This window comes from Coturnix japonica, chromosome 6 (assembly GCF_001577835.2).
Source record: "Coturnix japonica isolate 7356 chromosome 6, Coturnix japonica 2.1, whole genome shotgun sequence".
NCBI lineage: Eukaryota > Metazoa > Chordata > Aves > Galliformes > Phasianidae > Coturnix > Coturnix japonica.
Window position 1 is genome coordinate 5,120,852 of NC_029521.1, and position 15,064 is coordinate 5,135,915.

At 41.1% G+C, this 15,064-nt stretch overlaps 1 long non-coding RNA gene across 1 annotated transcript; it reads left to right on the forward strand.

Annotated features, from left to right (window-relative positions):
• Positions 1-1,134: 1,134 nt before the first annotated feature.
• Positions 1,135-9,562, forward strand: LOC107315649. Its single transcript, XR_001555994.2, has 4 exons — positions 1,135-1,216; positions 1,999-2,066; positions 8,832-8,890; positions 9,073-9,562. It is a non-coding gene; the product is annotated as an uncharacterized LOC107315649 (long non-coding RNA).
• Positions 9,563-15,064: the final 5,502 nt, after the last annotated feature.

Genomic DNA, 15,064 nt, shown 5'->3' on the forward strand with positions numbered 1-15,064 from the left:
ACTTTATGCATTCTCACTGCTGCACTTTGCCACTGAAATCCCAATATTTGTGCTTTCCCTTCAATTTGGCAATATATCTTGGCTGCTTTAATAGAAAACTATCAAGCATCACAGCTCAAGCATGGAAACTCAGGAATGCTTAATCTGAAGTTGGCAGTTTCTGAGCTTTCCATCACAGCAGCTACTTGGGGGCTTCAGTTTTAGATGTTTTAGCAAAACTTGTTAGAGCAGAATACACAGACAAGGGTGTCAAGGGTGATATAATTCACACTACAGCACATGTAAGCTATAGCTGTATATTCAGTTTCACCAACATAGCATAGACTTAAGTCACTTCTGGAGAAGAGAGCATGTGCAACATCATGCACAAGAAAATAAGACGTTACCATTCCACTCTTACAGAGCAGCAGATAACTGCAGAGCAATGTATAGGGGACTTTCAGGGCACGACTCACAGGCAGACCCTGAAGGGGAGAGCTGAAGAACATTTGTTAGAAGTAGCAGACCAGGTGAAGAAGGGAAAAAAACTTTTAGGGCTACCAAATGGCAGAGACAGGATAATTAGTCTTCTAGAGGCCTTGTTGCCTCAGAACTCATTTGAACATTGAAGAATTAGCTCTCCTTAGCAGAATACACGCTACAAGCCATTAAGCCATGAGCAGCAGTTTGCTTTTTTGTCACCGAATGCAGCTTCTCACCCAAACTAGTAGTAAACTAGGACAATGTGAACCAACACAAAAATGTAGTAAATGCTGTTGATGATGCAGCTTCCAGGATCCAGGCAAGATTCATCTTGTTTTCCACCTGGTGCCAACCAGACTTCCACATAAAAGCACTGTGGCTTTGTAAAGAATTCTCTTCAGCAGGAAATGGTTTCAAACTGAAAGAGGGAAGATTTGGATTGGATTTAAGGTAAAAGTGTTCTACTCTAAAAGTTCTACTCTAAAAGTGTGGTGAAGCACTGACACAGACTGCTCAGAGAGAGGTGATGGGTGCCCTGTACCTGAAGTCATTCAAGGTCTGGCTGGACGCGGGCTCTGAGCTCCTGACGCAGCTGTAGGTGTCCCTGTTCATTGCAGGGAAGCTGGACCAGCTGACCTCTAAAGGTCCCTTCCAACACTAAGGATTCTAGGATTCTATGACATCACAGCCATTACACTGTAGCTACGACAACAAGTTAAGGAAGTCAACAGAAGAGAGTTTTGATCCAGCTCAGGTACAAAATTTTTCTGGAGAGCTAAATATTCCATACTTTGTTTGCTACTTAAAATAATTATCACTTCCTGGTGAACTGTCATGACACAAAACACAGCTATCAAAATTGCAAGAAAGCAGCTTCTCCATTCATTTGCTGCTGATAAACTATATGTCCTACCACAACTGATCTTCATCAGCTGAGCAAGCTTATTCTACTCAGCATATCTGTGATGTGAGTTATTTAATCCATGTTCCAGCTAGGGACACAATTGGCACCCAGCTGCTTAACAATAGCCTCCAAGGTCTCATCATTATAGAGGGAGATTAAAAACGTCATGTACACTACACAACTACCTGCTTCACTCAATGAAAAAATACTCTGTGAAATCCTGCTGTGCTCTTCCCCAAAACTCTTTGTATCTCATTGAGAATTCTGCAAATTAAGATGGGTGGCATCTACATGACCCAGGCATTCCTCTGTATGTGCAACTAAGTGCAATACTTACTACTCATCAGGGTTGAATCATATTGTAACTTCAGTATACAAATTCCTGCTGAACAAAGGCTGTGTCACCTCAGCAGTAAATTAAGGCTAAGCAGAAAGCAACATATAAGGACCAGGTGAGAGCCATCACCCCACAGGCATACCAGCACAGCAGTGGCTCTGTACATGAGGACTAGACTTTACATAAGGATCTACATCCTCTTCAAAGGGCTATTTCAGAGGACAATGAGGGGCACAGTGTTTGCCTCCAGTTTGCTGCTGTGTGTCATTGTATTCAGCCATTTCTTCTGTTTCAGGCACACTGTGTATTGATACAAGCAGCAGAGTCATTGCCATTGGAATGTCAGACAAGCTCTTGCTCCAGGTATGACTGATCTCAGCGCTTTCCTGAACCACCCAACCCAGCCACTCCTGAATCAGTGCTCAGCCCTGTGCTGAGAAGCAGACAAGATCAAATCTAAATAACAGCAGTTTTCATTTCATGAGAAATTCACAGGAATTCACCTATTTCAAACTTGGCCTTTTCTCAAATTCCACAAAAAATTCATTTAAGACTAATGCATGGAGCCCACTGAAGACTTCCTCTTTTTTTTCTTTAAGGCATTAGCAATTCTTGTCTTAGAATGGCTTTCTAACACCTTCATAAAGGAAAGACTTATAGACACAGGTGGCTTTAGTACGTCTGTATTTTTACACACACACAGTATAACTACCATTAGAATAGATTGAGATGTCTCCAGTTAAAGAGAAAAGATAATATAATACAGTAAATTAAATAAAGTCTCCTCAGAGAGACACAATGATCTGATCAGCTCCCTATCAAAGATAATGAGATAGCAGACACGCACAAAGGTCATGAGGTGTCTGAAACAATGGCTTTGGTCTCCCATCTCCTAATGAAAGATGTATGCTCACTTGATTTTGCTTGGGAAGATATGCTTGCTGCTGAAGTTAATTGGTAGTGCCCACAGTTTGTTTTGTCTGTTGACACAGTAACAAGTATTAATGGACTCAATGCTCACACGTGTTGAGGATTGAAATGAGCCCTTAGTAGCTTCAATATGCAGCAGCTTTCAAACTTTCCTGGACGCCACTCCAGGTAATTTTCTAAGAATTTAAGCAAATGTCAGAAGTGAAATATACCCCCCTTGCAATCCTTCATCCTTATATACAAATGGTATTTTAAGTGTGATAGCTTTTACAACACACGGACAGGCAACAGAGTGAGATTTACAGAAACTACAGCTAGAGCTGACAAATTAGAAATGAAAATCACACTTCCCCCTCTCCCACAGATTTAGTTGGCTTTCAACAGTGGTACACATAGAAAAGTTAGTGCTTTATGTTAAGGAACCTCTTTTGTCCTAAGGACTTCCCCACAATGTCTGGTAGTGGCAACTCTGAAGCTCTCCTATTAAATTACTCTGACAGACAGTGATTTGGGCTCAGGAGTAATTATCTTGAAAAAGGAGAGAGCAGAAAGCAAAGAACTGAGGTGGAAACAACAAAGAGAACTTGACTCCTTCCTTGTAATGCAAGGCCACACAACAGGATGTTTGGGGCAGTCCTTGCTTTCTTATTTACAGTATCACACTGCTTTTTTCTCGATGGAAATATAAACAAATAAGAATTTTGGCTTGAAAATTGATGAAACAACTTCCCATCAGTTGCTCTGAGCCAGTCCCAACCCAACCCAGGCTCAGGAGCTCATGCAGAGAGGGAAGGACACATGGGGACAAAGGAATGAAGAACAGCATCCAAGAGCCTGTCTCTGTGTGGAACCAGTGCGCACACTGATCTAGCTGTGAATGGCAGGTGGTCACACAGAAACTAATACATCACAAATCATCTACAGTAATGCAGTCTTTAAGGTAATGCAAAATGGGGGTGGGGAATCAATTTGAGCAGATGGTAAATTGACAGCTTTAATTAAAAGAGGGCCCTTTATTATCCCAAGTTTAAAATGAAGCATTAAATGTGCAGATTTAATAAGCTCCCCTGCTATTTTACTGTCACACCACTTTCACTGGATAAAGTTTGGGGTCAACAAGGTGTGGAGGGCGGAGTTTGAAAGCTCACCCAAAACTTTCTTCTGAGTGCAAAAGATATAATTCCTGCTTCAGCAGCAATACAAAGCAATTCCTAAAAATGACTACAGACATACACAAGATTTGGCTAACACAAAGCAAAGACCTTTCAAGCTTGAAGATATGAAAGATCTTTCTGTCACATCTTGTTGCAGCATAAGCTAAAAGAAAATAATCGCTCATTACCCGTTCTGAGGGACCTCTCATTTGGCCCAGCTCTCTAATAATATATTACCAACACTGCATTTTAGTACTCAGTTGCTTCTGTTTTCTTGATTACAGATGATTGGTAGCCTAAAACATACCACTACATTTATAAGCTGGAACAGAGGAGAAAAGCATGGCATTTTGGCCAGGCTGGCATTTATTGGTTGTTGGCCTGTAATTCTGCATCACAGGCATATAATAAGAACAGTGCCACTGACTTCAGAGACTTGGAATCAGGACCTTACCCTGCTCTGAACAACACATCCTGGCTCTGATTGCTGTGTGCATCTGACTGCTTTCCAAATATTGAGGGTACTTGCAGCTGCTTCCCAACAATCAAAACTCCCAAAACTGCAGTCTCACATTTGATCCCTCCTGCCAGCAAGGGCAAAAAGCATCGAGGATTTGTATTTAAGCAGAACCAACTCCACATCAGGCTTCGCTAATGGCAGAGACAAATAATTTGTAAGAGTTTAATATGCTACCCTGGCAAATAAGCCTGCTGTGAGCTCTGTTAAAAAGATGAGCATCACTCAAAGACAGAGTAAAGAGACTGCATGACACCTTCAGATGAGAAGAGAGACTGTAGGTCGGAATACTGCAGTGGATGATGAACACAGGGGAGCAGGAGCATTGCAGCATGCTCCGCATCACCACACAGGAGTGAAGCAGCAATTCAGACAGTCAATAAAGTGGGTGACCAAGCATGGGAAGCTGAGAGCTTAGAGCCAGCATGAGATAGAAAAGATGGGATGTGGCAAACTCAGAGGAGGTTAGTAGCAGATGGAAAGCACTTTAGATAAAAATAAACTTGCTTATTGGGGAAAAAAGGAGGGGAGAGGGGGGAATATTACTAGGATTATGAAGCAGATGGTGACGTATCTTTCATATAGAATCATTATTGTAAAAGATCCCTAAGATCATCTAATCTAGCAGCTGACCAATCAACACCATGCCCAATAAACCATGTCCCTAAGTGCCATATCTATACATTTCTTGAGCACCTCCAGAGACCATGACTCCACCTCCTCCCTAAGCAGCCTTCTACGACATCAAGCAATCCAAAGAAAATCTACCATTACACTTATGGATATGACTAAGGGCAAATATATTTTCTCTTTAAAAAAAAACGAAAAAAAGGGGTTTGTCATGAGGGCTTTGTTGAGTAAGATGGATCGTGACTGGCTTTTTGTTTTCCCCTCCACGGTTTTCCAGTAAATGTGAGGCTTTGAAATTCAAGTTCAGTGGGAATGATAGCCACATAAAATTCTTCAGCATATACCCTATAGATGGACAAAGACTTTCCTTAACAGAATCTTGTTCCAAAGCTTCCATGAGAAATTCACAGTGACCAAAACTTCATATTGAAATATCTTGTTCAGGAAGCCTCATAGAAGTAATGAAGTGAGAAGCACTCAATAGCTGTCAGTAAAAGGAGGAGGGATGTAAGGATCTATTGTATAAAGTATGGGCACTTACTGCTGCCTCTTCACGTTATCCATCTGCTTTCTCTCTGAGAGCATGCAGAAAGAAGAGCACCCAAAGCAGAAATCCATCTAGCTTGTTTCTGGAGACTGCTGGCATGAGATTTCTTTCGCTGTTTCAGCTGAGATCAAGACTTATGTGTATGGTAACTCAGTAGCAAAATGCTTCTTTATTCCCAAGGCTTCAGAAGTAGCATAAATGATTAGGACAGCATTGCATATTTATGTACAGAAGAATAATTACATTCGCTCCAGAGTCATCAAGGCTGTAATTCACATGAGGGTTTCCAGCTCACTCCATAAATCATGGTAATACTGGTTGCATTGCTTATTATTATTGCTAGGACAGCCTCACAAATGCATGTTGCTTTGCACAGCAGGTGCTTCACACTCACCCACTGCAGAAGCTGCTTGTGTAAAGCCCCAGCAACCACTGGTGATACACACCAGTGTACTCATACATGGCCAATGACAGCTGACAGAACACACACACTTCACTCAGCTCAGTGAGCAAACCAGCTGTTATCCAGTGTGAAACTTCCCCCTCAGTACTTCATTCTAAAATGCTACATAACTCTTAAGTAGACTTCTCTCCAGTAGACCACAATCATTCTGCACTCTACTTCATCACAGAGACTCTCAAACTCACCACTATTGCATATAAATGGTTACTTCATTAGACTTTTTAGTTCTCAGTCTTGCTCAGCCTAGCTTTTGCACGCACACAATGCTACGTTTGGTCATGCACAATAACCCAGCACTGTCCTTACCTGCATTTACACATCTCTGGGCAAGCAGCACGCCATGGATCTGTTCATACAACACTGTATTACACATTTGTCTTTACTTGCTCTTTTAGCTCACTGCCTTTTTCTCCTTAGCGTGATAAGTTGTACCAGTTAGAGGACACACAGAGACGAGCCTTTAATCAAAAGGGGGGAGAGGCAGGAGAAGACAGCAGGAAAAGCACTTGGATATACATCTGGACAGAGAGAGCTCTGACTTTTAGCACAGGAGGTTTCACAAGCATCTTTTGTGGCATATAAGTAAACCTGCAAGCCTACATCTCCCCATATCAAACAAAAAACAACCTGATGAAGAGATGATAGAATTTAAGAAGAAATTTGTTTTTCTGAGATCGTTTACCTTGGAAAGTAGCTCAAACAGATGCAACATGACTTAACCACGGTGGGCTCCTGGAGGCTGTGTACACAGGCATCGTCTTCCCAGTTTGCCCCATGCTTTCTGAGTTTTGAGACTATCAGTGTTTACAGTGGAGCACAGCATCTCCTGCAGCATGGGGCTGTGTATTCAGCTGCTGAGAACCAACTCTCTGCTGCTATCAATCATCAGACTTTATTGAGTCAGGCTACCACCAACAGCAGGTAACAGAGAGAAAATGAAAGTACAGACTGATTTCACACTCCACCCAAAACAAAGGAATCAGATCCAGACAATGAAGATAACGATTACTGATAAGGCCTGGCAAGAAGTGAACAACTTGAGAACACAACAGTTTGGCAGAATCTGACAGTATTTTCTAAAGTCTGAACCACGCTCACGTGGCATAAATCTCTCACTCAATTAGCCACTTTGCGGGAACAAGGAGACACTGCAGAATGCAGCCAGAATATGCAACTCCATCTGCAGGAACTTAAAAATAGCTGCTTACAAGACAAGAGATGCAGAAAGAAGCAAAAGAAAGGAGAACACCACTATATTGCAATCTCTCACCAGGTCAAGTAAAGAACCCTGCATGTATTCATATCTGTCTCCATTATAATAAATGAAGGTCTAATTTGGATTGATAACCTGTACAAAAAATTCTGTAATATCAAGAAGTATCCGAGTAGTTTCTTGAAGTATATTGAGACAGGTGAAATATTACTGGACAAGTACAAGCAAACAGAACCAAGAAGTAAACTTAAAGACAGCTGTGCACACAACTGAATGTAAAGATTTCATGTTGTATGTGCCATGGAGGCGTTTCAGTGAAGACAAATGTTACCAAGGGCACAGATTCCTGACCGAATACTGAAACACAAAGTGACCTATTAAGGAGAAGTGAATGTGGGGCAGTGCAGGGCTCTGCTCAGAGGCAATCCCTGCAGACCCAATACAAAAATCTCACCACATCAGCCCAATGCCACCTTTTATGAAAGCAGATGGGAAAAGTCTTTTTGAGCCTCATCTTTCTGATAAATGAGAAGAACATGGGAATCACCATCCCCTATCAAACCTCTAATGTCTGCTGCAGGTATAATACAGGCCACTGTACCAAACTCATACCCTCCCATGTCAGTTTCCCCTTCTCTACTTGTAAAGAAGTTAATTTCTATGTATGGAGGCACCATTATTTGTGGCACTCACACAAACATTCGTTTACATAATAGAATAGACATAAGATGAATTTGTATCTTCCAAACACTTCCCTCCACTTCTATAGCTGCCAATATAACCAGTAAGCAGAGAAGCAGCCATATGACTGCAAAAGATGTTGTTCAGCTGTGAACATATCCACATTGTCTCTAACAGCGGAGGCATTCTCTTTGTCTCCATTATTTCCTATCCCTTTTTCAAACCTTGCTGTATCATTTTACTATCCCTCACGTCTAGGACTGCAAGCTATCACTACTCATTTATATGAAAAAGGATTTCTGCTGAGCAATTTACAACAAGAGTTCTTCTCTTGTAGCTATATTCTTTCTTAAAAAATTTGGTAGAACATGAAAAAATAATAGCCCAGCAGTGCCAAGCAGGAACTATAAGAAAATACATATTTCTCTTCCGAGTTGAATTCTTTAAGCTGAATACACAAAATAAAATAGACTCTTCTGCCCGTTACTCCCCTGATATGATAACAGATGGCTCAAACTCTTTAGTTGAGTCTAAAGAAATCATTTAGTTATGACAACTTCTGTCTCCATTCTGCGTCCCAGTTGTTTGGCTTTTTGTGGGTTTTTTTATTTAAAGAGGGACAGAGGAGGGAAAAAATACGCTTTACCCTTTGCTACCTTCATTATGTCTCTGTCCCATGGGAAAAAAGCAGCCATATATACATTATTTTGACAGATCTGGGGTGGACAGTCTCTTCAAGCAAATGCGTCACCTTCAATGCTCTAAATTCTTTCCTACTATTTGTCTCAAATTGACTTTCTAGTCCCAGGCACATTGGACATTCAAACCAATTACTCCCTGACTTCTTACAACAGCCTTGTGAAGTGCAGGGCTTTTCATCTGTAGGTTGCCAAGTGCTTTCTTCTTTATTATCACATCACTCTTTCATCCTTTCTTGTCGTTTCTTATTTATAATGCACAAACTTACTTACTTTGCATCCCCTTTTTTTGCAGATACGGAGAGAATGGTATTCAAGCATAGCTCATCCATAGACGTGGAAGTTGTTTTCCAGGTACCAAACAAGAATTTCACTCTTCTCCTTGTACCCATAGCTTTAGAGTTAGCCAGAGGCAAGACTAGCTTCCATTTTGCCAGCCAATTCACTCTAAAACTCAGAGACATAAATACAATAATGCACAATGAAAAGGATGGCTGAAGGTGATCTAAGCTTTCTCTTCCCTTCTATTTTGCAAGCATGCAAGAAGTACTATTCAGCTGTGGAGAAGAACTCATTCTGTCCGAGTTTCTATTTTCCATCAAACCAGGAGTTCAAGAATTTCCTCCCTTGAAGAACCTACAGTCTTATGACAATCCATCTTGTCATAATGAGACATTCATCTTCTGGAGACTGGGAAATCTACATTCAAGATTGCTCACCTTTTCTTTTTTTAAGCCTACTGTAAGTAATACAGTAAATCATTTATTGAATGGACTTTTCCCTTCCTTACTCCCTCCCAAACACCTTCCTAACCGTAACCTACTCCCTCATGAGACAACATGGTCAAACCTTCCACCCAACACTCAGCATCTGTATCATCTCTTTGGGATGGTGAAAATATTCTTCAACCAATCACACTTGTATGCTCCTTCACTACTCAGGATTGAGATCCACAAATTAGACTAGAAACTCTGTGATGAGGAGGAATGGCTGCCCATCCGCACAGCTTTAGGTACAGTAGGAGGGAGCGCTCCCCCCCCACAGCCACATACACTTACATTGCAAGTGGCAACTGGAGAAACACAAAAGAAAATGATTTCCAAATAGGCTCTTTTTAAAAACTTGCAAAGACTCTTCAAAGCCAGCAATGACATAAATAAGGACCTTTAGATTTTCAAATAGCATTTAGGTTGTGCATATAACTAAAACCATAGGGAAGATTTAGAGCACAAAGGAAAAAGAACACAATATACGGGAAGCTGTACTAAGGCATAGCTTCCCACTGATGTCAAAACAACAGCACAAAGAACCATAACAAGGACTAAAGAGGGTAAACAAGAAAGTAACAGTCATCCTCCTCAGAAGTCTACTTCGAAAATTCCAGAAAGTTACTATCCCCATTAAAACCAGACCAAGAAAAGAAAATCCTTCAATTTACTTGCAAAAGAATACTTTCTGTGCAGGAGCAGCGGATGTATAAATGGTGGTCTAGCATTCTGGCTATGGAAAACAACAACAGAGTGAAAGCAGCAAGTAACCTCACCTTCCTATTGTATGGCTCGCACTCTTACATGGGTTGTGAAAGACATTAATTTAACGTCTTTTTGAACTCAATAGTACAAGAATTCTTTGTTCAGCAAAGTACAAGAATGGAGAAGTACAGAAGAACAGCCCCCACTGATGAACAGAAGGGGAACACTCAGCAAATGCCTACAGATTTTATCATGTCCCCATAAACATGATGCACAATGGCAGTAAAGTCACACTAATGTGATGTGAAAAGGGCAGTTGCAGCAATACAAAGAGGTCAATCAAGTACCTGACCTGGCAGTGTTATTGCTGCAATGGGTCATTATTACAACAGGACATTTTAGCCCACACCTAAGATATTTCAAGGGGAAAAGATGACCACAGCGTACATTATTAATGCAGTAATTACATCCCACTGTTGTATTTCACCAACAAGAAAAGATAATAACATATCGTAAGCCAGAATGACACCTAAATCTTTGTTCTGATTCACAATAAGTCTTCTGACAAAATGTTACAGGAAGCCTTTTGTTTCTCCTAATTCCCTGTCACCGTATTTGACTCTATCTAATAAATGCACCTACACAGACAATGAGGCCTTTGTTTGCCTAGAAAGAAAACTGTTTTCCTATAATTCTTTTCTTATCAGATATTTTGCATGTATACACAGGTTAGAAAACTCATTGTCCATTTACTAACCTGCTGATAATTCTCCCTGTCCTTTATGCTCTGTAGCTCTCCATGGCAGCTTGTTCAACATGCAAAAAACCCACAATTTCAGATGAAGAAACCCACAGCCCATATGAAGATCTGCACTACTTGGATCTCCAAATCTAGCCTTATTAGAAGAGCCCAGTCCTTCCTCCCTTCCTGTCCCTGCCACATTTTCTGTGAGATGACATTATGCCAATGAACCAAAAATCTGAAAAGTCTTTACTCCTGATTCCACAGATAATCTCAGTATATAATGTTATCCTAATCCAGGAGTCCATACATTTACACATAGCTGCGCACCACAGGTGAGAAGGGTTGCGATCTATCAAGAAACATCCCAACTGGCAGTATCTGTACATTTCCGAATATGAAACAACAATCTTCCCTTTGAAACATTTTCTCAGTACCCATAAGCAGGTTCTCAATGCTTTCTCTACATCTGTCTTAATGTAAAGGTCAGATCAGCAATCCTTGAGGTACCCTACCTCCCTGAAACGGAAGTCTCAGATGGGGAGCAGAATAAACCCCAGAGTATTGGAGATAAGTGCTTTCAAATGGTTTTATGTTTCTAAGACACTTAAGTGAGCCTTCAATTAAAACTCCTTCAGAAGAACCTCTGTGCTATCCAAGGAAACAGAGGGACTGCCCTGTGTCCAATACATACAGCAGTGACCTCTTAACCATGCCTCGAGCATGCACCAGAATGGAATATGAACATATACTAGTTTAGTTTGTGCTTAAAGATGGCAATTTCATCCTATCAAAAGCAGCAAGCACTTCAGCCTTATTTGTGATTTTACATCATGAATTTTACATCATCAAACAAGAAACAAATTCTGAGCAACTCAGATCCTGACAGGAAAGGAAGGAACACATGTATATAGCGGCAATTAACTGCAAAAAGAATCACACACGTTCCTTTCTCCAAGGAGAAGTATGTACTTGCTAACGAAGAAGCATCTGACATGAAATATCACTGGAAGAAAAAGGACACAGGCATAGTTGCAGTCATTTTATCCTTTTTCCTGAATTAAACAGATTCAATTAGTTATACCAAATTTACAGTGCTTTATCTTGAGCAATCAACTCCGTAAATAGATGAGGCCTGCAGGCCCTTTATTTGGACTTCTTTTTGGCAAAGCAAAACAGTCATAAATCCAACTTAAGCATTGGTGGATGCTTTGTGCTGCCCAAGTGAAAAAAATCACTTAGAGTTTGTCAGTCAATATGCACCTCTATTTATTAGAGGGCACTTTATTCTAGTTGCTAACATGAATGACTGGAAAACAACTCTTCAGCCTGTTCCATGCTGCACGTCAGCATTCTCTCTCAAAATTATTTTGCTCACATGCTGTTGCTACGTTTATTTCTAGATTTCAATCCATCTGAGATGCCTTGAGAAAGCATTTTGGGGAAACTGCTTCAAGCTGGATATATTCAATACATATGCATACGTAAAGCACATAGAAAAGATATACACATTGAGCTTATATATGTATTTGGATACATATTTATCCATGTACGGAGCATGATCTCCAGGGAGTTGTGACACTAGAGACTATCCATCCAAATAAAAGGTGGGTTATGGGATGTGACTTGGAAGCGTACACAGTAGTTCCACTAATGGGAAAAGTCAGTCCACCAGTTATTACTACAAAACAGCTAAACAAGCCACACTCCCTCAACCTGGCCTCATAAGAGAGGTGCTTCAGCCCCTGGAATAACTATTATACCTTTCATGTATTTTTTAGATCAAGAAGTCCAGATATTTTTAAAAACAAGATCAATAAAGCTGGATTCTCAAATATCCTCTCTCTCTCACAGATAAAAATAAGCCTTCAATGCGAAGTGGGTTGAAAATGTACTGAGACAGATCAATACAGGTGCCCCTAGAGCACAGGCAACTTCTCTGAGAGGCAGCACAGCTTCCACCAGAGGGGGTCCCAGCAGAGAAAAGCAGCAGGGCTCACTGCAGAGGTTGAGCAATCCTGGGAGAAGGCTGGAGTGTCAGCCTGTAACTATCTTCTGACTTGGAGAGCCTGGCAAGACTGGAACTTGAATGCTATGAATGCTTCTATGCTTAGGGGGATTTACTGAACAAGTGACAGGATGGTCTTCACGTGGCAACAATACAGCTTCCAAGCAAATACAGTGAAAGCCTTCTCCAAGTTGCTTACTCGCATCCAACCACACTGCAACAGGACAGGACTGGGACAAGCAGTAGCAGCCAGGCTGTCCTCATTTTATACATCTCATTTACCACATCTCAATAGAGGCAGAAAGAGGTTTGGAAAAGCAATTTTCCACCAGAAGTTGGTCAGTCAAGGATGACACGGTGGGTCACTCTAATAATATCTACTCAATAGCAATCTATACCCTATGACTGCACAAGTAACTATATAGCTGTTCATCTATATCCAATTACAGCACCCACTGCCTTTATCGACAGCTTCCACGAGATGAACCAGTGGTGACCACCCAAAGGCAGTCTCTAGCAGCCTGCCATTTATCAGACAAGGTCAGAGCATCTCCATAGGCATGCTAGCATAGCTCTGCCTTCCCAGGGTGTCAGGGCTTTGAAGGCACACTGGGGAAGTGAGGCAGTACTAAGCTCACTATTCCCTTCTGCAGTAGGGATCTACTTTCCAGGAGCTTTCAAAGAACAATCAGCAGAGCAGAGCTTTTCACTGCTGAAGACAGAAGATGTCTTGAAAACTCTAGAAATCGATGTATTTTCAGCTTTCTTCATAGCAAGAAAACACTGTGAAGCTTTTAACGAACAGGAGGTTAGCGATATTGCTGGCTTCAGGTATTCCTCATATTTCACTTCTTCTGACAACAGAAAATGAAAGACATGAAAATCTTTGGGTTTTGCAGCTTTTGCACTTTTTTGCACTTTTTGTTGTTTCCCCTCAAGATCCAAGTTTTGATATGAAAAAAAGAAATCCTTGTGTTTATATGCATTTACATTACAAAGACCCTCAAATGTAAGAAATACAGCCTTTTCTGTAAGCTCAGTCACACAGATACCTGCCTGGAGCCAATTAAAACAGGAAAACAAAGTAATAGCAAAAGAAGGAAGAATATTCCTCCTGATCTACTCACATCAATGATGCCTTAATTTCAAAGATTAGCAGAGACTCTTTAAAAACACTATGATTCAGCTGTCAGAGGGTCACCTTCACTACAGAAAAAGATGTAGCCTTCATGAGGAAAAGTACGGACCAAGAGACATGGCGACCTCTGAAAAAAGCTAGCCAAAATTACTAATTCAGGCTTACATGCACATTAACAACAGTATTTTTTAATGCATTCTGGTACCTACCATCAAATACCTTCATTCTTTGCTTCCCAGGGACCAGCTGAGAAGAAAAAAGATCCGCTGAGCTTAAGAAAGGGCTTTTACAAACACTAGAGATGGTTCTACGCTTAACTGTGCGCAGTTGGTTTCATTTGGTCTCTGCATCATTTTGCTCAGTATTAATCACTACTGACAACTTAATAAAGATACAGGTATTATGATAAAAATAAATCAGCTAAGGACTTATTTTCCCTCTAAAACCTTGGTTGTAAATAAGTGATATGAAAGGAACGCAGCAGTTGCTGACTATGTGCATGGCTCACACCTCTGCCACATTTTCAGTCTGTGCTATAAGAAGCTTCTTTAACGAGGGGTGTCGGTGAAATTAACATGTCGGCCTCCATTTCTTCTCCTAAATGTCTTAAATCTTGCCAACTCAGCAAATGCACACGTGGAAACAGGCATTCAGGTTTTGAAAGAGAACACAAACTGCAGGGGGAAAGAAGTGCTGTCTAACTCACAGGTTGGCTAAGCTTGCACCCTAATAGGAATCCATGATCCTGCAATGCTGGGAGGTCAGGAAGAGCTCTATTATTTGTCTTCCAAGTAGAAGATACATATACAAGACTCAGGCAAGCAGCAGGCAACTCTGAAGCCCAATTGCCTGTAGTTCAGCTGAATAAAATACTGCCATGTCTTATCAAATGTATGACTGTCAGATAACCATAAATGAGAGCCCAAAGGGATAGCATCAGTCATTTCACTCTATAACTAAATGGGGCACTGAGTCTCCTCATTTCAACGCACTTTACAACAACAGCAACTTAGTAAGCTTAGAAGGGAAGTGCAGATCAATATTAACGTGAATTCGGACAACATTGCAAGCAGGTCTGTAACACGAGTCTCTTCAACCTCACCCCCTCGTTCCCAGCTCCGCCTCCAGCAGCTCAGGGCTGGAAGTGGCAGCTCCGACCGGCTGCTCC